The 27,649-nt window shown below is 43.1% G+C and overlaps 1 protein-coding gene and 1 pseudogene across 1 annotated transcript in view; one reads left to right on the top strand and one right to left on the bottom strand.

Moving 5' to 3' along the window:
• Positions 1-13,680, bottom strand: part of LOC129159787 (spectrin alpha chain, non-erythrocytic 1-like) — a 175,444-nt gene extending 161,764 nt beyond the window's left edge. The window contains exon 1 of the mRNA XM_054736987.2: positions 13,670-13,680. The gene's annotated coding sequence lies outside the window, so the exon portion shown is untranslated. The remainder of the gene's footprint in view (positions 1-13,669) is intronic.
• A 2,667-nt stretch (positions 13,681-16,347) lies between these two features.
• On the top strand, positions 16,348-19,841 carry LOC139069778 (protein NLRC3-like; annotated as a pseudogene).
• The last annotated feature ends 7,808 nt before the right edge of the window (positions 19,842-27,649 follow it).

Raw genomic sequence — 27,649 nt, 5'->3', positions numbered from 1 at the left:
AAAGTTGTTTTAAAATGGGCTCTATAAAAATAAACAGAAGACTCATTAAACTGGTGAAAACTGTTTAAAATAGATTCAAACGGACAGAAATGCATTTATAAACCTGAGAACCAACTCAGAGAACACATCAAACTTTCTACTTGGATAAAACAGATGAACCTTAAAGATCAAAGGTCTCTAGTTCACTCAGATTAATGGAAACAACTCATGTTCACCGATGCTAACAGGCCGAAGCTAAAGCTAGCTGTATGTTCTAGCATGTTCTACGTCATGACGTTTCATACCTGGTTCATCGTTGCTATGGTCACGAAAAAAATTTTCAATGTAAAATTGAACTAAATGGATTTGCTGAAACCAAATTGGTGGTTTTCTTTTAACGGTCCTCTCTAGTATGATATAGTCATCCCACCGACCTGCTGGGACTCTCAAGATGCTGAGGCTGTGTGATGAGGTTGAGTCACAGGTCGGTGCTAATGTGAGAAACCTTTTGTCTCTATCCTGCTAAAAGAACCACATATTCAGCTTTTATTTTGCTTGCCCAGCTGACAAAAACCAACAGGCGCTCCTCGCGCTCACTCACCTCGCGGCTGTCCATCCTCTTTTATATCAATAATACAAAAGAAACCGACATGCCAGAACAAAACTAGTAAAAATATTTGATGTGTTCAAACTGTTCCAGGGGAATTTGAGCGTCACTTGTCCACAGAAAACATGTTTCACCTCCATAAAACACCAAATCTCGTCTCGTCTTCTTCCGCTATCCGTGTCCAGGTCGCGAGGGCAGCATCCCAACTAGGGAGCTCCACACCGTCCTCTCTCCGGCCACCTCCACCAGCTCCTCCGGCTGGACCCCAAGGCGTTCCTGGGCCAGTTCGGATATGTACTTTCTCCATCGCCCTGGGCCGTCCAGGGGGCCTCCTGCCAGCAGGACATGCCCAAAACACCTCACCAGGGAGGCGTTCAGGAGGCCTTCTAACAAGATGCCCAAACCACCTCAACTGACTCCTCGATATGGAGGAGCAGCGGCTCTATTCCGAGTCTCTACCGAATGTCCGAGCTCCGCACCCTATCCCTAAGGCTGACCCAGCCACCCCGCGGAGAAAACTCATTTCAGACGCTTGTATCCGCGATCGTGTCCTTTCGGTCATTACACAAAGCTCATGACCACAGGGGAGGACTGGGCGGTAGATTGACTGGTAAACCGAGAGCCTTGCTTTCCGGCTCAGCTCCTTCTTCCCCACAACTGACCGGTTCAGCGGCCGCATCACTGCAGACGCTGCCCCAATCCGCCTGTCGATCTCGCACCCTCATCTCTGCTTTATGCGGACGATGTGGTCCTCCCAGCTTCATCAGGCTCCGACCTACAGCTCTTGCTGGGGAGGTTGCAGCCGAGTGTGAAGAGGCTGGGATGAGGATCAGCACCTCCAAGTCTGAGACCACGGTTCTCAATCGGAAAAGAGCGTTTGTCAACTCCAGGTCGGTGGAGAGGTCCTGCCTCAAGTGGAGGAGATCTCAGGTCTTGTTCACGAGTAAAACACCAAATGTGATTTTAAAACACACATTCGGTCTCTCAAATACACAAATTTAACATTATAATAATGTTTCAGTAGTTTGTCCTTTAGGAAACATGAAATAAGTCAGATGGAGAATTTAACGGATGTTAGCTTACCGTGCTCCTCCCTGAAGACCAACATCGCTCTGGTAGGTTGGTTCTCGGGTCTTCTTCAGCTAGCCACAAACTTCTTCAGCGATTTCTGCTCTGCAGAGGTTCTCCAAGCTCGTCCAAGGGCTACTTTTGAAGCAAATCTCCAGAGACTCTCTCGACCAAGTGCTGCCTGCTCTAGCGCAAGTTCGAAAGAAAGACTTTTAAAAATTCGATGAGCTTTTATAGTCGAGCAACGTTCTAATTCTATGACGTATACACGCACATGCGTGCAACAGATTCCTAACCCGTCTCTTTGCAGCAGGTGCACCCGAGAGGTCTCTCAGCCCTCTGGTGGACAGAAGCTATTACTGCAGCTGTTTTCGAACTGTCACTTAGCTAATTATGTAATAGCAGTGAGGACTTTTAGTGCCGTTGTGCTTTTGTAATCTCCAGTTTGAATACATCAGATGTTTTGTATTCAAACAAAAACATGTTGTTTTCGTGACCATAGCAACGATGAACCAGGTATGAAACATCATGACGTAGAACATGCTAGAACGTACAGCTAGCTTTAGCTTCGGCCTGTTAGCATCGGTGAACATGAGATGTTTCCATTAATCTGAGTGAACTAGAGACCTTTGATCTTTAAGGACTTCATCTGTTTTATCCAAGTAGAAAGTTTGATGTGTTCTCTGAGTTGGTTCTCAGGTTTATAAATGCATTTCTGTCCGTTTGAATCTATTTTAAACACTTTTCACCAGTTTAATGAGTCTTCTGTTTATTTTTATAGAGCCCATTTTAAAACAACTTTATTTGAGCAGTGTTGTGTCTACAAGCTGTAAAACATTACATCTTTTTAGAAATACATCAGCTATAAACATGAAACATAAATAATAAACAATCACATAAATTAAAAATGGAAACTTTTTGAGTAAAAGCAGAACTCGGTTTTAACCTGTTAAACCCCAAAAACAACCAGATTAGTAAAGTGTGTCTTGTGCACACATGCAGATGCAGAAACACATCTCTTGTATTGTAAACAAGTCATTGTAGCTTTTTCATAACTGTTTTATGACACAAGTGGATTTAATGTGTCTTGTTTTGTCCTCACAGGCATCTTCATCGTGGAGCATCCCGTGACTGCAGGGGTCCCTGAGGTCATCCGGATTCTCGATGAAGATGAAGGTAGGTACCCAGCCCTTCACATTCCTGATGATGATGTTGTGTTTGTGGGTCATGGTCAGGCTCCTCCAGTAGAGGCAGAGTTTGCTATTGAGGGTCTGAGTAGTGATGAGGAGTTGGAGGAGACTGACAGTAGCTCAGATTGGTCAGCTTTAGAAGGTTTTATGGCTTCTAGTGTGGACTCTGGTTATGGTAGCTCAGTTCTGGATAGCGATGAAGACCAGCAGCTTCCACCACCAGAAGACTTCTGGCTGGCGGTAGCTCCTCCGGCCCCACCGGAAGAGCTTCCAGAAGATCCCAGGCCTGCCCACGGGAGCGCTGAAGAGGTCCAGGATGTAGAAGAACCCAGTCCTTCTACCTCAGTCCTTGGATCCATCCAGAAGAGGACTGGAGAGCGCTTCCCGTACATCCCACCGAAGAGACCAAGATGGGACGACTCGGAGGACTCTGACTCGGACTAGACATATCTTTTTCTTCCAGTGCAGCGCCACTGAAGATCATTTCTTTCTTTCTTGAACTGGTCGACTGGAAAGGTTTGTCTTAGGTAGCTTGTTGCACTAGGACTGTTTTTTACCAGGTCACCAGATGTTTGTTTTAGTCACCAAGTGTTTTATCAAGTCAGCTGAACTGGTGATGTCTTAGGTAGCATCTGGCACCAGGACGTCTTCATCCCTTGGCTGAGTTTAGTGTTTTATTATTTAAGAAGTGTGTTTTTAGAGCTGGTAGAACTGGAGATGCTGATGTGGACGGTTTCACCTGGGCTTCTGTGTCTGGTTGCTAAATCTTCTATTTTATTTGGGTCCTGAGGGGATTTCCTTTTCATCTGATGGAGCAGGCAGTCTGGTTTAGCATCATACACACACACACACACACACATGCATATATATTAGTACATGATATTCTAACGTTCACTAAAAGATGTAAGCCTGGAACACAAGAGGCCATCGGAGCAAACAAGATCCCACCTGAGATGGATGGTGAGAGGTGGTAGAAGATAAACAAGAGACCAAGGAGGGCAGGAAGATGGAGGCAAAACTACAACTACAGTGATGCTCCTGATAATCTGGTAGAGCAGATAGAGCAGGTCTTAGTGAGAAATGGGACGTTTACTTGGTGACATGAGCATAAGCTGGGGTGATCTTTGATCCGTATGAAAGACAAGGACGATAACATCATCTTCATCAGGTCCTTTCTGTTTCACTAACTGTTCTGTCACAAGAAACTGTTCTAAATAATCTGTAGAAAAGTTTGATTCCAGGTTTAGGAGGAGCTCTCCATGTCTGTTTGTGTCCTCACGTCCTGCTGGACTTAGCTTCTCTGGGCTTTGTGGTCCTGCAGGAACCAGGAAGGAGCTGAACAGCAGAGCTCTGACACAGACGGAGCAAACAAAGGTTTTAGTGTTTAAATGTGCACGCGTTTAAAAATAGCTCTTTACAAAAGTTAAACAATAAATACTAAAATATTAAAGGCTAATAAAATATAGTCTAAACATGTAAATGATTAAAGCAATAAAGACTCAGATTATTTACATTCAACATAACTTTAAGATTCACTGCAGAACAAAAATACGATGCGTTTGACCGCGACTAAAGAACGGATAAACATCGTAAAAGAACGAGAAGTTAACTAAAAGCATAAAAGTCAAAGGAGGCTCTAAATCTGTAAAACGTTTATAAAATACTAAAATGAATTTAATTAGAAATAATTTTTTAGTCTGACGGTTTCTTTTTTCCTGCTTCAAGACAGAATTTATGTTCCAACATTAAATGCTTTGTTGATGCAGGTTTTGCTTTACCGTCTCCGGTCGCCCAAAGCAAAAGGCTCTGGTAACGGAACTCTCAGTAATGAGACGGGGTTCGATTCCCTGCAGGGCCCTGCTGCTTATGCCGACTGAGACTAACGCTGTTTCACTACACTTTACCATCTACATAAAGATAAACTAGGTTCAGTTATTCATTTTAAGGAATTTTGTCATAAATCATCATAAAAATCTAAATTCCTCTAAACAGTGAAGAGCTGTTTGTCATACGTCACTAAAAAGATGTCTTACAGGGCAGCTCATGCCGCTAGTACGTCGTGATTAGCTGTATTTTAATCAACTTCATATTCAATAATTACAGAAAATTGTGTTTACAGTTGCAGCAAAACGTCTGAACCCTATGTCGGAGTCCTACACACATTTTAAAGCCATGATATGAAATTTTTATATTTTAAAATTTTCTTGAGCCAGTGTGTGCTAAAATGGCCGTTAACAGCAGTAGTATGAAGTTCCCAGCCTGGAGGGCCGGTATCAAGCACGTTTTAGTTTTAACTCCGTTTCGACACACCTGATTTCAACCAGCAGGCGATTAACTCCTTAGCATTCCAGCGTCCCGCCCGAGGGACAAAACCCCATTGCGCTGGAAATTTACGGGGTTAAGCTTCTGCAGAGCCTGAACTGCTGCACAGGTGATTAAACCACTGAATCAAGCATATTGGAGCAGAGAAACCACTAAAACCTGCTGGATACCGGCCCTCCAGGACCGGAATCAAATACTCCTGTTTTAGAGGGTTAATGAACAGCCACCCAGCACACATCGCACCCCTTTGGCCAGAATGTTCTACTTTCAACTCCAGACTGGCAGTTGGCTCTGTTGGGACTTAAACAAATATTGAGCTGACATACCTGGAGCTGCAGTCTGCTTCCAGCACATCTCCTGCATGTTTTAAATCATGAACGCAGCTGATTTATAATATGTTTATTGCCAGACTTAAAGTCCATTTTAAAAGAAACATACAGATAAAAGAAAAAGATACAAGAAAAACACAAGAAAAGAAAGGATACCAATTAACATTAATACCAATAAAAGCCTATATAAAATGACAGGATATAACTGCAGTGGAGGTAAGGGACAACAAAACTAACTAGTTGAGATAAATCCACCCAAACATTTTAACCAGTGCATTCTCAGCCTAGACATATAACGAGAGCAGCTCACAGTGGGATTTGAGAGTGCGACTATAATACTATTGGAAGACTCTTGCAGCCGTCTCATAAACTTGAACATTAAATTTCTTAGAAGTGCCTTAAATGTGCACACGCTCACAGAAACACACGTTTGACTAGCACTGCCTCCCCTGGGAGTTTTGAGGAGGATTCTCGTTGCATCATTGTATGCCACTTGTAACCTGTGCAAGCTAGACTTTTTATAGAATGACCACAGATGTGCAGTATAGAGTGGTGTGCAGTATGCTTTAAATAATGCCACTTTAACAGGTTTGGAACAACAGCTGAATGTGCGTGCAATGGTGTTTGCTTGCACATATAGCTTGCAGCACTGCCTGTAAATATCATCATCGTCGCTCATATTGGCTGTGATAAAGTGTCCAAGATATTTTATCTGTTCACAGACTGCAAGACTGTTGCTGGACAACTTAAACACAGGAAAATTAAGCCTTTTATGCTGGGTGGTTCTGTAGGTTAGAACAACACTTTTGCTCGAGTTATATTTTAAATCATATTCCATTCCATACCCAGTAGTAACATCTAGGAGCTGCTGCTGCTGATTTGTTCAATTTAGTGATGAATCACTCATGTAGACACTGAGGGTGGTTTCCCAGGAGCACTACTCAGCCTAAAACAGCTCTGTACAGCGTGGTTTGAGTCAGCCCATCTGAAAGCAGTTTTGTTCCCACGCCAGCTCCATGAAGCCCCTAGCCAATCAGCGGCCAGAATCACGATACCGGCCCAACTCAGCCTTGCCAGGTACCTCAATGGAGCAGGGACTAAAAATAGGGGAGAAAATACCAAAGCGTGCCCTTGGAAACCGTGGTCGGGCTGAACTGCATCGGTCCGAGTTGCCCTGAGTAGTGTTCCTGGAAAAGCACCTTAACCCCGGCTTTCCACAGGAGCCGTCAGCAGCACGTTACTGCAGCAGCACGTCATAGCTGCTGATAGGAGCCGCTGTGGTCAACAGAACCTTTTCCACTGGAGCCGTCAGCAGCCGTCAGCAGTGCGAGTCAGCCGCGTCTCAGGAGCAGCATGTCGCAGCCTTTACGCGCCGGTTCTATTTTCTACGTGCGACGCCTCTGAAACGGGTCAAGTTCAACATTTCTGGGGAAGGAAAGACAGGAAATCGGACGCGGAAATGGAGCGAAGGTCCCGAGATTTTCAGAATAAAGAAACGTACTGCCTTCCGGTTGCTTTACTTTTAAAAATAGTTACTAACTGTGCGGCCCCGTGAGAAGTTATCACCTAGCTAGCGGTCTCCTTTGTTTTTCAGGTCCGTATTGGCAATTATAAAACGGACAGAACATAAAACACAAACCTTTTGGAGCCATGTTGTAGTTTTCTCCTGCTTGTTGTCGTGTTTACTGACGAAGTCACTCGTGTGACTTCGCGCTCTGTCGGTGACAGCTGCTCCCCTGCTGCTTAGCGTCTCGTGGGAAGGGCCAGGCAGCAGTTTACGTGAGCAAGACGTGCTGCTGCAGTAACGTGCTGCTGATGGCTCCTGTGGAAACCCGGGGGTTAGGCTGCAGAACCAGGCATATCAGCTTTACTAACTCCAACAGACCTGACCGGCAATCTGAAGTTGCAAGTGTGGTATTCTGGCCACAGAGTGTTGAGGGTCTGAGTGACATTTCATTCACCATGTAAAGGGTCATTTTGGCACATGCTGGCTCAAGAAAATGAGTTCAAAATACGAAAAAGTTGTAAAGTATCACTTTAAGTTATCTTGGTGTCATGGTCTGGGGTGAGTCCTCTTCTCTCTGCTAAACCTTCTCTGAGCTTCTCCTGCAGGTGGGCGTGTCAAGGAGTGGACCAGCTGCAGCCCATCTGCTCATCAGTTGGCCAGGGACATATAAGCTGCTGGGAGACATCTTTATTCGCTGGATGATTAACTCAACTTTGGTATCTACGACTCCCGAGCCTGATTACTGAGTAATCCGAATAGATATCGTCCAAGTCGTACTTCTAGCCAGATTGCTGGTTCCTGTGTGTTTTTCCAAGCTTGCCTGATTTTTGTAAGCTGCCTCTTCTCCAGATTTCCACCACCACCTTTCACACCGTCCTGCAACCTACCGGACCAGTCCCGCTGTCTCCCAGCCGCTCCCTGGCTGTCCACTCCATACTGACCTTACCTTACCGGATCCTGCTCCCTATTCCGTGCTCAGCTCCTCCAGTCCTCCAGCAACCTGGAAACCCAGTCTCCTGTGATCCAGCAAGCGTGTATTCTTAAATGTACTGAAAATGTCAAAAAGAGCTGGTGAGATTGCTTAAAGGGGTTTTGTGCAAAAATCTTCATTTTCCTGTTTTGTATAGACCACAAAATTGTTCTAACTTTAAAAATATATTCGTAACACGTCCCCTTTAACATGTGCTTTTGTAGCAGGAAGTCCTTTACAGTTCTCCAATCAGCCCCAAGACAAAATGCACATTGCCGTACATGAAGCATTAAAAAGGCAAAGCGAGGTATAATTTATACATTTATTCTAATCACAACTGTACAGGAATGTATCGTCACAGCAGAAACGCAACCTAAACCTGACCGTGGAACAACAGCCGTCACAACACATCCAGAACTCCAACAGAAATGTACAGGCTCAGATCATTTCAACTCAACATTTAGATTCCTCTTGATTATCATCATAGTTGTTATTATTCACATAGAACTATCTGTCTTTCAAATAGATCTTTGTTTTAAAGAGCATAAAAATACAAGTGGACTTTTCACTAGGATGAAAACTGGTGGCTGATCCACCGCCTTGGCTTATATGAAGGGAAAACACTGAAAACTGGGGGCGTCGGGAGGAGTGAAGCCAACTTATTACAGCTTACCAGATTTTTTTGTTATTTTATGTATTTATATTAGCTCATACAAGGCTTTGCAGTAGTTACAGAAGGTTGCAGACATTTGGGGGTTAACTTTTAGGGTTAAATCACTTGGACATCACTGACACAAAGGGGCGTTGTCAAAGAAATCATGAAGCTGTTAAACAAAAGGAATAGATAAATACGAAGGCACGGAGATTTGCAGAATAAACACCAAATTTAGAAATAATTGTGATAAAAGAGGAAGACGAGAAGGAGGTTAAGTTGATTAAAGGCAATTTTACTAACCAAACACTAGAGGGCGCTTTAGGAGCGCCTGTTTTAAACCTACCGTAAATCTTCTAATACAGGCCCGGGCCTGTATTTGACTCAAGCTCATCAAGCTCCAGGCCTTTATTGGAAGGAGGGCCAGTATTAGAGGCAGGCCTCAATTTCTATTTGAGTAAAATGAACTAATGGTTCGCTGGAGTTTTTGACAATTAAAATTGCGCCCACATTTTCAAAGTTTAACACATTTCTTTTAACAACAGTAGTTTCTGCTTCAGCCCTCTCCCCTCCCCCTGCGCAGTGGCCGCAAACTCACTGATGCGCCTGCAGCCTCTCGGAGTTCCTGCTGCTCTAAACATTAAAATAATTATTTCATTTTCTGTTCCTCACATCTGATTACCTTCAATGGCGTCTGTTTGTTGCAACCACCAGGTACAAAAAATAACTTGTTTTTATTTGACTATTTTTCTGTCCTGTATCTGTTTATTATCTTCCTGCATCTCCTCTCAATCCTAAAGAAAAACTGCTACCTGGGTTCATATATATTCACCTTATGAGTTACCTTTGAACTGCAGTTCTAAAAGATCTACCGACCGCAAAAACAGCGGAGTGCTCGCCGGCCACATCAGTGAGGTGCGTCACCGAGGACAAAACAGGTGATTCGCCCTGATCCACAGCAGCGAAACGCATCAGGCACAAATAAAAGCATAAAAGACAGAAAACATAAAAGGAAATGAGCCGACATGAACGATCGCGTGTTAAATTAGTTTTTGAGGTGGCGACACCTAATTTGATAATGTTACTGTGGCCGTGCTCAGGACGCAGATGTATGGAGCGCGTCAACAATCAGAGCTTTGCATGCACAAGCTGGTTAAGGTTAGGATGGGGGTGAGGGGAAGGTTAAATTGCAAGAGGGTAAACGTCACAATTTGGTTAAATTACCGTTTTACGGCGGGTGTCAGTACCGACGCTCTGGCACAGCGCGTTGTCTCCAGACGTGCAGGAGCTCCTCACCTTCTGACAGCAGGCTGCTGTCTTTTCCGAGGACTGCATCTTGCCGGTCATTATCACATGACAGCGACTAGTTGATGACGGGCATAAAAAGTCACTATAGAGCGGTGAAGTCGACTAGTGACTAGTTCATACAACCCCTATTGCTCCCCAGAGTGTTCTGCAGCATAATCAGCACGTTCTCTTTGAACTTGATATCAAATTTTCGCCTCCTCTTTGTCTCCGCACCTGCCATGGTTAAAGTTACCCTCGCGGTCTATCACTGGCAAATCAAAAGTGAGACGGATGACACAACCGCCCCCCGTACTTGCTTGTTACCACATTCCACCTGGCCACAATAAAAAAACCGGGCCATTATTCACCTCCGCCAACTCCGACACCGGCCAAACTGTGATACCTGGCAGTTAATTAAATACAGGCTATCATTAGAGGATTTACGGTATGTGTGAATGTTGATTGGATGGGCTATATAAAGCCTTGAAATGTAAAGAAATATATTTTTGAAATCACTGTTTTGCGCCTCATGTGTGCTTTTTGTCAGTGTTGGTCTCTTATTATCATCAAGCATAAAACCTTCATGTGTAGAGATGAACACCGGCGATCTGATTTATGTGCAAGTGTCTTAAGAATTCATAGCTGGTCTGATCCTTAGCGTAACTACGTACTGTACGAGCAGAAGGACACTGACATGAGCAAAAAGCAGGGACTACGCACATGCTCGAAACAACAACACCAACAATAACAGCAAGAGCACCAACAACAACGTGAGAAGAGACGATGTTACGGACGCTGTCCGTTTTGTGGCCACAAGATGGCCTCGGTGCTCCTCCTGTTCTCCTGGCTCCAGCTGAGCCAGGTGTTGCTAATCCCTCAATCAGGGAGCTTCCTTTAAAAGGCAGCTCCCTCTGTCATTCGAGGAGGGAAGCTTAGCAGAGGCCTGAGCGTTAAAGCTGGTGATCCTCTTTTCCCTCCTAGAGCTGACTTATTAAGTCTTGTTGTGTAACCTGTGTGGTCTAGTTATTCTTCCTCGATTAGAGCTCGTTTACGTTTCTATTTAAGTTACTCGTTAAAGAGTTCAGCTCACCCCTTTGGTGGAGCCTCTTGCGTTCATCCTAGTCTTTCCCTTTTCCCGGTTTGGTCCCGGCGTTTTGTGTTTAGTAAAATATACCCAGAGTGGATGATTGTTTGTTTATTAGTATTTATTGTTAATTACCCAGTATTTGGAAGATCTTTGTGTTTGGTGTCTTAGTATTTGTTTCCTGCTCATTTCAGCAGCACTTTTAGTTAATAAACCTCCTTCAAGAGAGTAATCTTTGGTTGTCCTGTTTACACACATTTTTCTTTACGCCCTCAAACACCATCATCTCCTAGACGAGCTGGGGGCCGTAAAAGAGTGGGGGCTCGTCCGGGATTTTTTGTCATATTTTGTACATTTATTCCCGGTTTACCATCTATTTTGTGTTTCTGGACTAACCTTGTTTCCTCTCTTGGAGGTGGAGCGGACGTCACCATGGCAACCTTTGACTTGCGGGCTTTTGTGGAGGCTCCCCCGCGCCGGCTGCTGGAGCGTTGCAGAAAAGCCGACCTGCAGGAAGTAGCTGCCCACTTCGATCTGGTTGTCCCGAAATTGCTCCCGAAAGACGCTCTACGGAAGTTCGTTGTGGACTATTTGGAGGCTCAAGAGATCCTTCCGCCTCCTTCTGAGACCGGCTCACGCCCTTCATCGCCTCCGGTGGCTCCAGAAAAAGAGGTCAAGCCAGAAGAATCCTCTTCCGGCTCACCGTCGCCAGATCTGAGTCCTTCGACTTCTCCACTCAGTGGAGCTCGCCTGAAGCTCCGGCTCGCTCGCCTGCGCTTTGAGGCTGATGAACGCGCTCTCGAACGGCGGTTACGCCACGAACTGGATTTAAAAAGACTGGACGCTGAAACTCAGCTTAAGATGCTCGAAATTGAGCTACGCAACAAAAAGCCCGTTCCTGACGCGGCTTCGACTTCATCCCAGGAACCTGATGACTCGTCTGCCTCCCATGCGGGGTTTCGCCCAGATCCAGTGACACCCGCCAGTTCGCCGTTACGAACGACACCGTTTGATGTCAGTAAATGCATCACGCTGCTGCCCCAGTTCCGGGAGACAGAAGTGGACGGCTACTTCCTTGCCTTTGAGCGGATCGCTGTGACGCTGCAGTGGCCTCGCAAGGTCTGGCCTCTCCTCTTGACTTGCAGGTTAACAGGTAAGGCCCTTCAGGTGGTGTCAGCTCTGTCTCCAACAGACGGAGCAGATTACGACAAGGTGAAGTCAACAGTGCTCACGGCTTATGAACTAGTTCCTGAAGCCTACAGACAACGCTTCAGATTTGAAAAACCTCAGGTAAATCAGTCGTATGTTGAGTATGCCCATTTAAAGTCTGTGTTGTTTGAGAAATGGTGTTCTGCTTTGCATATTTCCTCATTGTCTGATCTAAAGGAGCTCATTTTAATAGAAGAGTTCAAACGACATCTGCCTGAAAAACTGGTTCTTTATTTGAACGAACAGAAAGTGAATTCTTTCTCTGACGCTGCTCTCCTCGCCGATGAGATCTCCCTCACTCACCGGGTCAGAGAGATTCGTACTGACGCGAACCGTGCATTCAGACCTAATGTAAGAGTAACTCCGCCCTCAAATTCTGAAAAACCAGAGTGTTTTTACTGCCATAAATGTGGCCACGTCATCCGTGATTGTTATTCCTTGAAACTGAAGAAACGTAGAACCGGAAGTTCCCCAAATAAGGACCGAACTGAAATAGCTTGCTGTGACAAAACTAACGCTGAAAAGCCCAGTCCCTGTTTTAAGCCATTCCTTTCAGAGGGTTTTGTCTCTCTTCCGGGTTCTGAATCCGACTCAAAAGTTGTTATTTTGAGAGATACAGGAGCTTCCCTGACTTTAATAAAAAGAAGCTTGCTGCCGTTTTCTGAAAATAGCCAAGCCGGCTACTCGGTGATGCTACAAGGTATCGAGATGGGAGCTGTCTCGGCCGAAATGCACCACATTAAACTGACCTGTCCCTTAGTCTCGGGTGATTTTCTGGTTGGGGTGTTGGACGAACTCCCTACAAAGGGAGTTGATTTGATTTTAGGAAATGATGCTGCTGGAGGTTTGGTCGTACCTCTGCCTGAACTCATTTTCGAACCCGAAGTTCATGATAGTGCAGGCCCTCTGCCTGCTTGTGTGCTGACTAGAGCGCAAACTAAAAAGGATCCGGACATAACCCTCCGTGATTCTGTGTTGCATCCTTTTCTGTCAGACGACACCTCCGTTGCAGATACTACTGCTGTTATAAAGCCCCAGGTTGCTGTGAACTTCCCTATAAGTCATGATGTTTTAGTTACAGCTCAGAGAATGGACAAACTCCTTGTTTTGCACTCGCTGCTGATAACTCTACTCCTGTCACTGATATTCCTTTTTCTTGAACCCCAGTCTGTCCCCAGGTTTTACTTTTTCTTAGGAATCTTGTGCTGTGCACCGATCCTGGCTGTTCTGATCTGTCCCGGCCATTTAAAATGAAGGTTGACACCTCTGACGCCAGACCAGGAGCTGTTTTTCCACAAGAGGATGCTAACGGACTTGATCACCCCGTCGGCTGTTTCTCCAGGAAATTCAGCCCCAACGCAACGCAAAAGGAAACCCTGGTTTTAAATTGGTCCCTAAAACATTTTCATGTGTATGTCTGCAGCCAATTCACCACTGTTGTTTTCTCAGATCACAACCCGCTGACCTTCCTCCACCGCATGTTCAACGCAAATCAACGCCTAATGAGATGGGCTCTCCTCCTCCAGGAGTTCAACATTGAAGTCCGCCACAAGAAAGGAACAGACAACAGGATGGCTGACGCGCTATCCCGATGCCACACAGATTGAGGCTCCCTATTAGTGATTTTGATTTTGTTTTTGGTTTAGCTGTAAGGATCTCCTTTAAGGCTAGTGTTGGTAGCGAAAGCTACCATCTCGGGAACACTCCGCAGCACTGAGGATCAGTGCAGCGTGACTTTATGTGTTTAATCAGCCCGCCTTCCGAGATCCAGGGATTTTAGTTAGTTAGTTAGCTGTTTTTTTTTTTGGTAGTTAGTGGGAGCGCGCTTGTTTTAGTGGCAACAACAAAAATAAATTTTAGTTGTTGTTTTGAGGGGGAGGGTGTTACGGACGCTGTCCGTTTTGTGGCCACAAGATGGCCTCGGTGCTCCTCCTGTTCTCCTGGCTCCAGTTGAACCAGGTGTTGCTAATCCCTCAATCAGGGAGCTTCCTTTAAAAGGCAGCTCCCTCTGTCATTCGAGGAGGGAAGCTTAGCAGAGGCCTGAGCGTTAAAGCTGGTGATCCTCTTTTCCCTCCTAGAGCTGACTTATTAAGTCTTGTTGTGTAACCTGTGTGGTCTAGTTATTCTTCCTCGATTAGAGCTCGTTTACGTTTCTATTTAAGTTACTCGTTAAAGAGTTCAGCTCACCCCTTTGGTGGAGCCTCTTGCGTTCATCCTAGTCTTTCCCTTTTCCCGGTTTGGTCCCGGCGTTTTGTGTTTAGTAAAATATACCCAGAGTGGATGATTGTTTGTTTATTAGTATTTATTGTTAATTACCCAGTATTTGGAAGATCTTTGTGTTTGGTGTCTTAGTATTTGTTTCCTGCTCATTTCAGCAGCACTTTTAGTTAATAAACCTCCTTCAAGAGAGTAATCTTTGGTTGTCCTGTTTACACACATTTTTCTTTACGCCCTCAAACACCATCATCTCCTAGACGAGCTGGGGGCCGTAAAAGACGACATGCGGGTCAGGAAGTCCAGCGAACCACTGGCCTCCACTCGTACAGAGGAGAAACGGAGGCTCCGACGCATCTGGAAAAATTAATCCTTTTGATATTTTAGAGGAGAGACGGACGCAAAGAGAGCGGTCTGTGTTTCAGTGTGCTTTTAAAAATCCTCATCAGAGCGTGACTTGTTTGTTCATCTCTCCGTCTACTTGCCTTTGAGACAATTAGTGTGCTTAGTTTCTTCGTAAGACTGCACCCGAAAGTTTGTCTAAGCCAGCCTTTTTTGTGTAGAGATGAATTATTGTGCTTCTCGGTCCACGCAGCAGTCTGAGGCTGGGTGGAGGTAACGCGCTGGGCTGCAGAGGTCAGAGGTTGTGTGGGAGCAGCTTCCTCGCATCAGGAGAAGGAGCCAGAGCTACTGCACCAGATAAAGAGGACTCCCTCTTCAAGGCTACTCAGGAAGCACTTAACATGGGAGGGCCAGACGCTCAAACACGAGCTCCCCAAAGCGCCAGCATTTAGTCTTGGGAGCGCCGTCTTCTCACACACCTACATGTCATGAGGGATGGGTCAGGGGGAGGGGGGCTGGAGATCAGTCGAGCATTGCATCCAGTTGGTCTGCCAAGTCGTCAAACATGCTGCCGATGTCATCCAGGATAGAGACGGTTCCTTTTTGGCTGGAAAATTTTGAAAAAGAAAAATGGAATAATTAGCTTTTACTGAGGCTTCGATAAACATGCTGACAGAATCAATGAGTCAAGTGTGGAGGTGAGTTCCTCCACTGATGGAAAGCAGCTTTAAGATTCAGTTTATGGGTGACATTCACTATTTTCACACACACACACACACACACACACACACACACACACACACACACACACACACACACACACACACACACACACACACACACACACACACACACACACACCTGACAAACTCAGAAACATACAATACAGTCGACTAATTGTAAAGATCAACAAAAAGTAATGATAAATCCCAAAATAATCATATAAATCATGATTTTTAAAATAGTTTATACTTAAAAAAACTCATGTTTTACAATTGTTTTCATTTTATAGGAGAATGACGTTTTACAAAGACCAGTAAAGTACATGAGAAATCATGTTTTTATTAGGTGTCATGGCTGCCATGGAGCTTTATAAAGAAAGTAAAAATAGATTAGACCATCTGGACAATGACTGTTCTCTTCATTTGAGTTTTTTAGTTTTAGGTAATGGTAAAGGGGGAAACCTGGAAGTAAAGATGATTTACTATGGCTTTTGAATGACCAAAAAATGTCATGGATTTTATCAATATGTTTATCAATAACCCATTTCCTATAGTGAAGAGAGAAGGAGACAATGAGCAGACACGTCAAACAGTTATAACTGTGGCAAAATGCCCCAAACAACAGGTCACAGAGTTTATTTATACCAAGAGATAAAAGAGAGAGAGAGAGAGAGATTGTGTGTGTGTGTGTGTGTGTGTGTGTGTGTGTGTGTGTGTGTGTGTGTGTGTGTGTGTGTGTGTGTGTGTGTGTGTGTGTGTGTGTGTCATGCAAAGAGACATAGAACAATACATTTACATTCAGTTGATTGAGTCCATGATCAAGAATTAATTAACATAAAGTTTCCCATAACACTTCCTCAAAAGAATGAAGCAGGACCAGCTGGCTGACCATCTGCAAACAGGTACAAAGATTAATCAAACAAGTTATTTGCAGAAGTATCAAGTTTCCCGTGTACTTACATAAAATACACCCTGACATACTTTATGTTGTGTTGCATTTAGTCAACGTAAACTTAAATCTGGCCTGAAGAAGAGGTTCCAGTGTGTGTTTGAGGGGATTGCTAAAGCAGGAAACCCAACACATCTGAATGAGATCTACACTGAGCTCTACATCACAGAGGGAGGGACTGGAGAGGTCAACAATGAACATGAGATCAGAGAGATTGAAGTGGCGTCCAGGAAACTAAAAAAACTAGAAACGACAATCAGACGAGACCTCTTCAAACTCCCACCTGGGAGAGACGAACTTGTTAGAACAGTGATCTCAAAGGGAGTGGCTAGTATTGGCAAAACGGTCTTAACTCAGAAGTTCACTCTGGACCGGGCTGAAGACAACGCCTACCAGAACATCCACTTCATGTTTCCGTTCTCCTTCAGAGAACTGAAAGTGCTAAAAGAAAAGAAGTTTAGTTTGGTGGAACTTGTTCATCACTTCTTCACTGAAACCAAAAATAACAGGAGCTTTGAAGAGTTCCAGGTCGTGTTCATCTCAGATGGTCTGGATGAGTGTCGACTTCCTCTGGACTTCCACCACAGTAAGATCCTGACTGATGTCACAGAGTCCTCCTCATTGGAAGTTCTACTGACAGACCTCATCAGGGGGAACCTGCTTCCTTCTGCTCGCCTCTGGATAACCACAAGACCCGCAGCAGCCAATCAGATCCCCTCTGAGTGTGTTGGCATTGTAACAGAGGTCAGAGGGTTCACTGACCCACAGAAGGAGGAGTACTTCAGGAAGAGATTCAGAGATGCGGAGCAGGCCATCAGGATTATCCTCCACATCAAGACATCACGAAGCCTTCACATCATGTGTCACATCCCAGTCTTCTGCTGGATCACTGCTACAGTTCTGGAGAAGGTGTTTAAAAACAAAGATGGGGGAAAGCTGCCCAAGACCCTGACTCAGATGTACATTCACTTCCTGGTTGTTCAGGCCAAAGTGAAGGTCAAGTATGATGGAGGAGCTGAGGCAGATCCACATTGGAGTCCAGAGAGCAGGAAGATGATTGAGTCTCTGGGAAAACTGGCTTTTGATCAGCTGCAGAAAGGAAACCCGATCTTCTACGAATCAGACCTGACAGAGTGTGGCATCGATATCAGAGCAGCCTCAGTGTACTCAGGAGTGTTCACACAGATCTTTGTAGAAGAGACAGGACTGTACCAGGTAAAGGTCTTCTGCTTCATCCACCTGAGTGTTCAGGAGTTTCTGGCTGCTCTGCATGTCGATATGACCTTCATCAGCTCTGGTGTCAATCTAATGGAAGACAAACAGCAACATTCTCTGTGGTCTAAACTTTTCAGCGGTCCAAATCTAAATGATCTCTATCAGAGTGCTGTGAACAAGGCCTTTGAGAGTCCAAATGGACACCTGGACGCTTTCTCCTTGGTCTGTCCCGGCCGGCCAATCAGACTCTCCTAAAAGACCTGCTGGGGAAGACAGGAAGCAGATCCAATCAGGAAACAGTTGATCACATCAACAAGAAGCTCAATGAGAGTCTGTCTGTGGAGACAAGCATCAACCTGCTCTACTGTCTGAATGAACTGAATCATCTTTGTCTGGTGGAGGAGATCCAACAGTCTCTGAGTTCAGGACGTCTCTCTACAGACACTGTCTCCTGCTCAGTGGTCAGCGCTGGTCTTTATCCTACTGTCTTCAGAAAAAGATCTGGAGGTGTTTGACCTGAAGAAATGGTTGTGTCAGTTTTAGTGGGAGGACATAATTGAATCAGTTAATAAAAGTATAAAAACAATAATCTCAGATAAAAAAACACAAATCTTCAGTCAAATCCAACTTATAAATGTATAACTAGATGTAATTTTTACCTGTAGAAGGTGGAGGGGCAACTGGGAGATTTGGAACTTTTAAAATCTTTATTTTCACCTCTTACATCCAAACTTTAAATGTTACTATTTTACATGTCAGACAATTGTTTGTATAAAACGCAAATAAACAGTTCACCACAATTGAATGTATCTAAGACTAATTGTTAAATCTGTGAAGATGGGGACATAAACACAGACATTTTTCCCTTATTTGTCAGATTTATTTGATTTGATGCTTTATAGATGTTACATTTCTAGTTATTAAGAATATTTAATGCTACAGTCGAAAGATGACAAGATTTTTAGGACAATAACATTTGATTTTTAACAATAAGATAAAAAATTAAATAACTTCATGAAGTTTTGCTTTTGCAAGTTGATTGAATAATTAGAAACGGACTGAGGGAAGTTATTCACTAGGTTATTAGAGATAGAAGTGTCATGTTCTGTGTCCCTTTGTTCCCCAGCTCCTCCAGTTCCTACTCCAGGTTCTCCTTTTGTGTTCTCTTAGCGCCCTCATGTGTCCTTTGTCTGCATCTCTGTTGTGTGTCTTAAGTTGTAGCCACAGCCTCTTGTATGTGTATGAGTTTGTGAGTGTCAGTATGTGTATGTGTTTGTGTGAGTCCTTCCCTTAGTCTTTAGGTTTAGTTTTGTGTTTTATATAGTGTTAGGTTCATCTGCCCTCCTCTGGTTCTCTTCCCCATCCAGATAATTGTTGTCACCTGCCTTCCTCCAGCCTCACTCCATACACCTGCTTCCTGTTTCCCTAATTGCTCCTCCCTGTCTAAATAAGCCCTCCTTGTCTCATTGTTCTTGTCGGTCCATTGTTGTTTTATGTCAGCGTTGTTTGTTGTCTCTCCCTCCTGGTCTCTGGTTCTCTGCTCATGAAGTGAGCTTTTGGATTTTTCCCTGCTTCATTTTGTTATTGGGTTTTTTGCCTCCTGCCCCTTTTGGATTTTTATTTTGTCATCCTAAATAAAGGATTCTTCTTTATTTAACATTCCTGCCTCGTGTCATCCTGGGTCTGCATCTTGGGTCCTAACCTCCTGCTCCTAAACGTGACAAGAAGTGTAGAAGAATTTCAAAGAATCATGAAGCGTTGTTATTAAGTAGCCTAATAACTCTAGGTTTGTGTTTTGAGTAGCTAAAAGTAACTCAGTGAAAATACATTTCAAGACCCTATATTGGTTTGAACTGAAGTCATAATTCAGATTCAATAAATAGGTAAATGTAATAATTTGTACAGACAGCAGACAAAGCTGTAGTGCTTGGTGTGGCGTGCTGATGTTAAAACAGTTCCTTTGGCTCTATTTTCTAATCGCTATGCTAATAATAATCTCACCTTGGGCCTAATGTCACTGAGGGCACAGGAAATGCACCTAATTATTTATCTGTAAGTAGCTGTATATATTTTATCATTTCAGGTGAATATTTCACAGACGATAAACCGAAACACAAGACTGTTGTGTTATTCCCGTGCTCACACGACTGCTGTTAGTACTGCTGAACTCTTGTTGATGCAAAAGTGAAATCAAATACAGCAGATCTGAAGTTTCATAAACATTGCCACCACCATAAATGTGAGTGAAATATAGGAAAATCATAGTGACTCACTGACTGTTAAAGTGATGAAGGAAAGCAGCTGTTGGAAAGCATCAGGAGGGAAAGTCTGTACAGGCTGATTCCCATCAGGTCATGAGGAACAGATGCCTTAGGAGCCCCCCCCCCCCACCCCCACCCCACCCCACCCCCCAAGTTTCACACAGTGCCGTAACCCGTTACTCTCCACCTTCCTAAAACAGCTTATTACTCATTTCCCAAGGATTTAATCCAACTAAATAATTCATAAAGTGTTTTTATCCTGTTGCTAAAGACACCTGTAACTAGTGAATTTCCCCACTGTGTTAAAAATGTGTCAACAGATAGGGAGGTCTGAGGTCCCCCTGTTTACACATGATCACATAAACTGATCATTTGGAGCAGTTTGAACCTGCAGTCCCTGAGAGCGACTCATATACCAGGAATTCTGAATTACGGAGCTGATCTGCTATCCAGAGGCAATCCAATCTACGCAGATTGGAGGCTTCATCCTTAAGTGGTGAATCAGGTCTGGATGAGGTTCGGTCAGGCAGTCGTGGATGTGTTTGCATCAACAGAGAATTCTCAGTGCCCACTTAAATTCTCCCTGCAGGATCGTGGCGCCCCGGGGGGGTGGTGGTGGGGGGGGGTGGGGGTGGGGGGTGGGGGGGGTTTGCTCTTGCGCACAAGTGGCCAAGGTCTCTCCTTCATGCGTTCCCTCCAGAGGCCCCCATACCCCCCACTTTACCCAGGGTGAGGGAGCAGGGCCTGTCCATGATCCTAATAGCACCACGGTGGCCGGGGAAACATTGGTTGGTGAAGATCTCCCAACTCCTGTGAGGTTCCCCATGGCAACTGCTGCTCCTCAGGGACCTGTTGTCCCAGGCTCATGGGGAGATACACATCCCACTAACTTGGGTTGAGGCTGATGTTGGCTGAGCCGGCCATTTTGATGGAACATTTGTGGGGATGCATGCTGCTGTTTGAATGACATTACTAACTAACTAACTAACTAACTAACTAACTAACTAACTAACTAACTAACTAACTAACTAACTAACTAACTGAGATACTAGCTAACTACATCTTGGGTTGAGGCTGATATTGTCTGAGTCAGTCATTTTGATGACATTTGTGGGGGTGCACTCAGCTTTTTGAGCCACATTACTAACTAACTAACTAACTAACTAACTAACTAACTAACTAACTAACTAACTAACTAACTAACTAACTAACTAACTAACTGACTAAGTGACTAACTGACTGACTAAGTGACTAACTAACTAACTAACTAACTAACTAACTAGCCATGCTAACTATCCCACGGTGGCCGGGGAAAATTTGATTGGTGGAAATCTCCCAACTCCCGTGAGGTTCCCCATGGCAACTGCCGCTTTGCAAGGACCTGTTGTCCCAGGCTCATGGGGAGACACACCACCCACATCCAGAAAGGCTGGCCCTGTGGGCGTGGCCCCTGAGAGGCAGACTCTTGCGTGAATGAGCTTTCAGCTGGTGTTAGAAAGAGCGGGTCATTTATCTTTTATCATCATTAACCTCTCAGGTTAACGAGTATTGCCTCTCCACTCTGGACAACATCTGTCCTTTCAGAACCAGATCAGTTCCTGCAGTAAACTCCCAGGCTCAATTACAGCATTTGCAGCCTGTGTATGAAAACACGTCTCCCCGTCCACCTTCTGACATCCGTTAACTCTGTAGTCAGAGATGCGAGGGTTGTCTATTACTCCAACCTGGTGTCGCAGAGACAAAGTCAGTAAGGTAAGATCTAGCATCTCTCTTTCAGCCTTATCTCTCCCAACCCCAACCCGACCCATGACCCTAGAAAGTTTAGCTCGTGTTTATTTGCCTGAGCTAGCATGCCCCTTCGACACTTTCCCCTCATCTGTGTTTAAAAATGACACCCCCACTGTGGGATTAACCCTCTTATTCCCGTAACCAACTCATTGGATCTCTAACTTTTTTCTTTACATCAGCCTCTTTTGGTTGAGAGATCGGTACCTCCCTGGGAAATAAATTCATTATTCTTCTCGTCTCTGGATTAAAAGATCTTAACACAAAAGCTTCTTCCCTTTCTTGTTTCAAATCATCTTCACTTTACTGCAGCCTTCTGATGTGCCTGAGTGCAGCCATTTTTTCATCTACCTTTAATAATTTCTCATCTGTTTTCTTTAGTTCCCCTGTCATGTTTTCACAAAAACGCATCTTTTCTTGAATTAAAATATTATATCTAGCATTATCTTTTCCCAATGCAGCCTGTTTCCCATCATTACTTTGTGTTGAGGCGTCCTTCAAAGCTAGCTGACTCATTTTATGTAACTGGCTGATCTTCCTTTCTCTATTAGTCTCAGGTCTGTTCGGAGGTCGCTCAATCTTTTTTGTGTCAAAATCGCGTTTTTCTTTTAATTTTCTGTAAACGCTCAGGTTGTCATTTTCCTTTCTGAGCGCTGCTATTCGACTGTCATTCTCTAAAACGAGTTTATTTAGAGTAGAAATCTTTTGATGGAGGATTTTCATTTCTGCATCATGTTTCAAGCCTCTCTGTTGCATATTTTCTGCATGTTTGGCTTCTCGTATTTTATACTCAAAAGCAGATTTTTCTCTAAATGCTGAAATTTCATCTTTCACTTTCTGAATTTCTCTCTCAGTTTGGCTTATTTTGTTTTTCAACTCCCAGTTGTATTCTTCTATATCGTATTGCATTTTAAAATCGCGTCGAGTGCTCTGACCAACAATGACTTGTAGTAAGAAATGATGTTCTCTGTATGACGTATCAAAGCTTATGATCACGTGCTTCTATGAAGCGTTCTGATCTGCCTTGCTGACGCTTGCTCAGAGGTTACTAGAGGTCGCAACGTTCTAATTTGCATATTCATGACACAATTGCGTTGGTTACGTGAACATTTGCGCCTGGTCACGTGAGTCGAGTATGAGGAAAATGAAAGTGTGATTATCGCACAAATCTTTCGGCAAACGTGTTCTGCTGGAAATACGCGGATTAATTGCTCGGGTTGCAGGCACGGATCCCCGTTTCTGTCAACTTTGATCTCAGCAGCTGGAGCGGGGATAAAGACGCGCTTCTTCAGATAAAAGTGGTAATTACGTCTAACTTTAATATTGTTAACAATAATTGCAGCAAAGCATCATTTACTGCAGTTAGTCACTAGTGAAGCATAACTTAACTTTCATGAGCAAAAAACCCACAAAAAGGATTCAATAAATCAGCAAAGCGGGAAGAAATGTTATTTTTGTTTTTTACATTCTTACTTCATTTCAAACTATAGTGTTTTTCTATTGGGTGCCATTTGTAAAGTCAAACAGTCATAATCTAACAGCAATTTTTTTTGTTATTTAGCATATCATAAGAGAAAAAATTGAGAGTTCACTTTTTCAAAGTCATATTTTCACCATGTTATTCATACATTTATAAATGTTAAAGTTTCCAAATAAATATTTAGTTAGCACGCTAAATATTTAATTTATAGTTAAATATTTATGTTGCAAACTAAATATTTAGGTCTGATCTAAATACTTAGTTTGTAAAATAAATATTTAATTCACTAACTAAATATTTAATTTACTAATTAAATATTTATTTTGGAAATAAATATTTAAAATTTAAATTAAATATTTAATTTGTAAATTAAATATTTTCCAAAGAAATTTTTAGATCCCAGCTAAATATTTATTTTCCATGATGTTATTTAGCTCCACACTATAGTTTATATTTTTGGGTCAGACTTAAATATTTATTTCCCAAATACTGATTTTGCAAACTAAATGTTTAGCTCCAAAATAAATATTTAGCTGGGATCTAAATATTTATTTCGGAAAATAAATATTTAATTTACAAATTAAATATTTAGTTCCAAAATAAATATTTAATTAGTAAATTAAATATTTAGTTAGTGAATTAATGATATGCTAAATAACCAAAAATATTGCTGTTAGATTATGACTGTTTGACTTTACAAATGGCACCCCATATTTGTGATGTCCTTGTGTCAAACGAAAACAGCAGGCCAGTGGAAAGCACTAGTGACTTTGCCATTGAGGATGTTAATGATGAGCATTTGGATGACTTGGCTTTTCCTGAGGTAGACAGTGTTTGTGATACCAGGCAGTTAAGAGAGCAGTTACACAAGAACTTGTCTTCATTGTTCCTGAAGATGGAAAGTATTCTTCATGTTTCTCAAATGGCATCTCAGGAAATAGTTGATACTCTGGCACAAATCATTTCATTGTCAAAGCCTCTCATTAAAAAGACTCTGCATGATGTATTACAAAGGCATCAGGTTACTCCTTCCAAGGCTATCCTTAATGATTTGCTGAATGCTGTAAATAATGCAAATATTTTTGCTTGTGCCACAGCTAAAGGGGAGGACTTTTGTTCAAATAAACATAGAAAAACGTTTATTGAAAAGAACTGCCCTGTGGTAATGCTTGTTCAGTATGTATTGGAGCCTGGTTGTACAGCAATTCATGTCCCTATACTTGAGATGATCCAAAAAATGTTCCAACATACAGACATTCTTAACAGAATTATGGAAACACATATCTCTTATGAGGGTCTTTACACAAGCCACAGAGATGGGTCATATTTCCAAGGAAATTAGTTGTTTTCTTCATCAGAGCTTTCACTGCCACTGATACTGTACATTGATGACCTTGAAATTGCCAATCCATTGGGCACTTCAAGGAAAATACACAAACTGTGTGCAGTATGCTGGATGTTTGCTGATTTGCCAAGTAAATATCGTTCAGGTCTGCATGTCATTCAGCTAGCAGCATTATGTAAGGTACCTGATCTCCACAGGTGTGGCTATGAAAAAGCATTTGGTCCTTTGCTACAAGATCTAAAAACTCTTGAGCAAGATGGTGTATTTATTGAGTGCCTCGGTAAATCTGTTAAAGGGACTATCATGTGCGTTGTAGCTGACAACCTGGCAGCCCACTCATTGGCTGGGTTTAGTCAGTGTTTCAGAACTGGATTTATTTGTAGGTTTTGCAATGCAACACGAGACCTAATTCAGTCTCATGATGTTGGAGATGGCAAGTTTAGCCTCAGAACAAAAGCCAGTTATGACCAAAATGTGCAGGAAGTTCTACATGGGGATGGTCATAGTCAGGCAGGTAGGCAACGGAACTGCATCCTGACTGAAAGTTTGCAGTATTTTCATACAACCACAGGCTTCCCTCCTGATGTCCTCCATGACCTTTTTGAGGGAATTGTACCAGTGGAGTTGGCCATGTGTATTCAGGAGATGGTCCGGCAGAAATACTTTACTCTGGAGCAGTTGAATAGAAAAATCTTGTCCTTTCCTTACCAACACTCCGATAAAGTTGACAAACCAAAGCCCATCTCAAAGAACTTCTCTACAAAGAGGACCATTGGTGGCAATGGTCATGAGAATATCACATTGCTGAGAGTACTGCCATTCATGAACGGTAATGTAGTCCCTGAGGAAGATGCTGCTTGGACAGTGTTAATGGATTTGAAAGAGGTTGTTGAGCTTATGCTGCGCCCAAGATTTGATGAAGAGTCCATACAGTATTTGCAATCAAAGATAGATGACCACAGAAAAGTGCTGCAGGACATGTTTCCTGAGTTAAGACTGCTTCCAAAACATCATTATATAGAGCACTACCCAGCTCTTATACGTGCTTTTGGGCCACTTGTTCACTTATGGACAATGAGGTTCGAGGTTAAGCATCGCTTTTTCAAGAGGGTAATACATGACACACAAAAGTTTAAGAATGTGTTAAAAACATTAGCAACACGGCACCAACACATGGTGGCCTACTACCTCAGTGCACCTTCATTTTTTCAGCCGCATCAGCAGACGACACACGTTACTTCTGTCATGGTTTCAGATCTTCCTGAAGTTGCACAAGAATACATAAAGGTTAAAACTGACAGCAGAATTATTTACAGCACATCAAAGATCATTGTTGATGGCACAACTTACAGCCCTGGAATGTTTGTGTCTGTGGGGGAGGATGGGGGACTGCCACAGTTTAGCGAGATCAAAAAAATCCTCCTTGTTAACAATGATGCTGCATTTCTTTGCAAAGAACACAGGTCAAACTACACTGAACATATGAGGTCATATGAACTCTACCCAAGTTGTATGGCTATCCACTGCATGTCAGAGTTTAATGACCGCTTACCCCTTTCTGCATACTACGTGGAAGGGAAACTTCTTTTGACACCAAAACGTTTTATACTTCTACACTGAAAGTGAATTTGCATTATGTGATTTACATATATTTTAAGATTTGTTCCACCCCAAAGTTTCAAAATGCAGATGCTATGTGTGTGTGTGTGTGTGTGTGGGGGGGGTGGGGGGGGGGGGGTGGGTAAGAGAGCAACATTAGACAGTAGTCTGTAAAAAGTAGTTTGCTACTAGAAGTTCTGTTTCCTTTTAGATGTATCTCACTGATTTAATATCACATGATGTGTTTTTCCAAATATTTCTCCTGCAGTTTGTCTCTGTTTTGTAAAATAATTGCTGTGTAAATTCTTATGTATTGTTTGTATGCCTGGTGAGAAAATGTAGATTATGATGTTGAAATAGGGTTAGTTTTTACCGTGACTAAATGAAATGATGGCCTGTGACTATGTAACATGTAAAATACTTACCTTTGTTCTGGACTGTTGAAAGATTGGCCATAAAATGCTAGAATGCACCCAAAGTAACCAGCATAAATAGTAAGTTTATTTTGTTATGAAATTTACAGTGTACTTTTTAAATTAAAATTGGAAAACAAGACTATAGTATATTTGACCCCCCATTTTTGACAGCTGTAATGATTGCTGAGTATACAATTATCAGACCTTGTAAAGGCTATGTGTATGCATTACCACAAGAGGTACTGCTCCACTTGTGACAGTAAATCTTTTGGGCTATTGCTTGGTACTCAGATGCCAATTCTGAGTACCACTCTGCCATAAAAGGACACATAAAAAAAGGTCAATGGTATGATGTTCATTGTTTTTATATGTGTTGAGACCATTGTAGTATTTTTTAATCATCTCCATTCCTTGCTTTATACACAGGATGATGGCAGCATCTCAGAAATTCCTGCTGAGAGTTTACAGCACTACAGATGTTGTTGTGAAGGTTTCTCTAACTAAGCGGCCTGAGTCAGTGGAAGAACTAATCACCATACTCCGGGAGAAGCTCAACCCAAGGCTGGACTTTGAGTTTACCTTACAATACGAAGACCCTGACTTTGATGGGCAACTTACCTGTCTACATGATATTCAAGAGCTACTAGAGAAGAGCACATTAAAAATAGTGCGATCCAAAAGTGATGCCAGTTCTTGTGCAAGTTCTGACACAGACATCCTTCCTCATGTGCCTTTAGCTCAGCATCTGAAGTGTTGGCCTGACACTTTCCCAGTACCTACCTTTTCTTACGAAGTCGAACATGTCCTTGAGAAGGGAAATAAAGCCTACGAGAGAAGCTCTTGTTACCACTCATCCATGTCTTAATGAGCCTGGAAGTTATGGTTGGAAGACCAGTTTAAAATTTAAGATGGGAAGTTACCGCACCAAGCTAGCCAGAGCCGGATGCGCGGAGGTGTCCGTGAATGCTGGTAGAAGGAGTATCAACAACCCAGAAGGAGAGTATCCCCACTCCAACATAAAAAGAGCACGAAAAGCTGAGGTAAACTACCTCCCAAACTTTCCAAGAGGAGAAGATAAGGCCAGTCTGGAGGAATTGAGAGTCCAGATAAAAAATGA

This window comes from Nothobranchius furzeri, chromosome 4 (genome assembly GCF_043380555.1).
Source record: "Nothobranchius furzeri strain GRZ-AD chromosome 4, NfurGRZ-RIMD1, whole genome shotgun sequence".
NCBI classification, from domain to species: Eukaryota; Metazoa; Chordata; class Actinopteri; order Cyprinodontiformes; family Nothobranchiidae; genus Nothobranchius; species Nothobranchius furzeri.
This window is presented reverse-complemented; position numbering and strand designations above follow the sequence as displayed.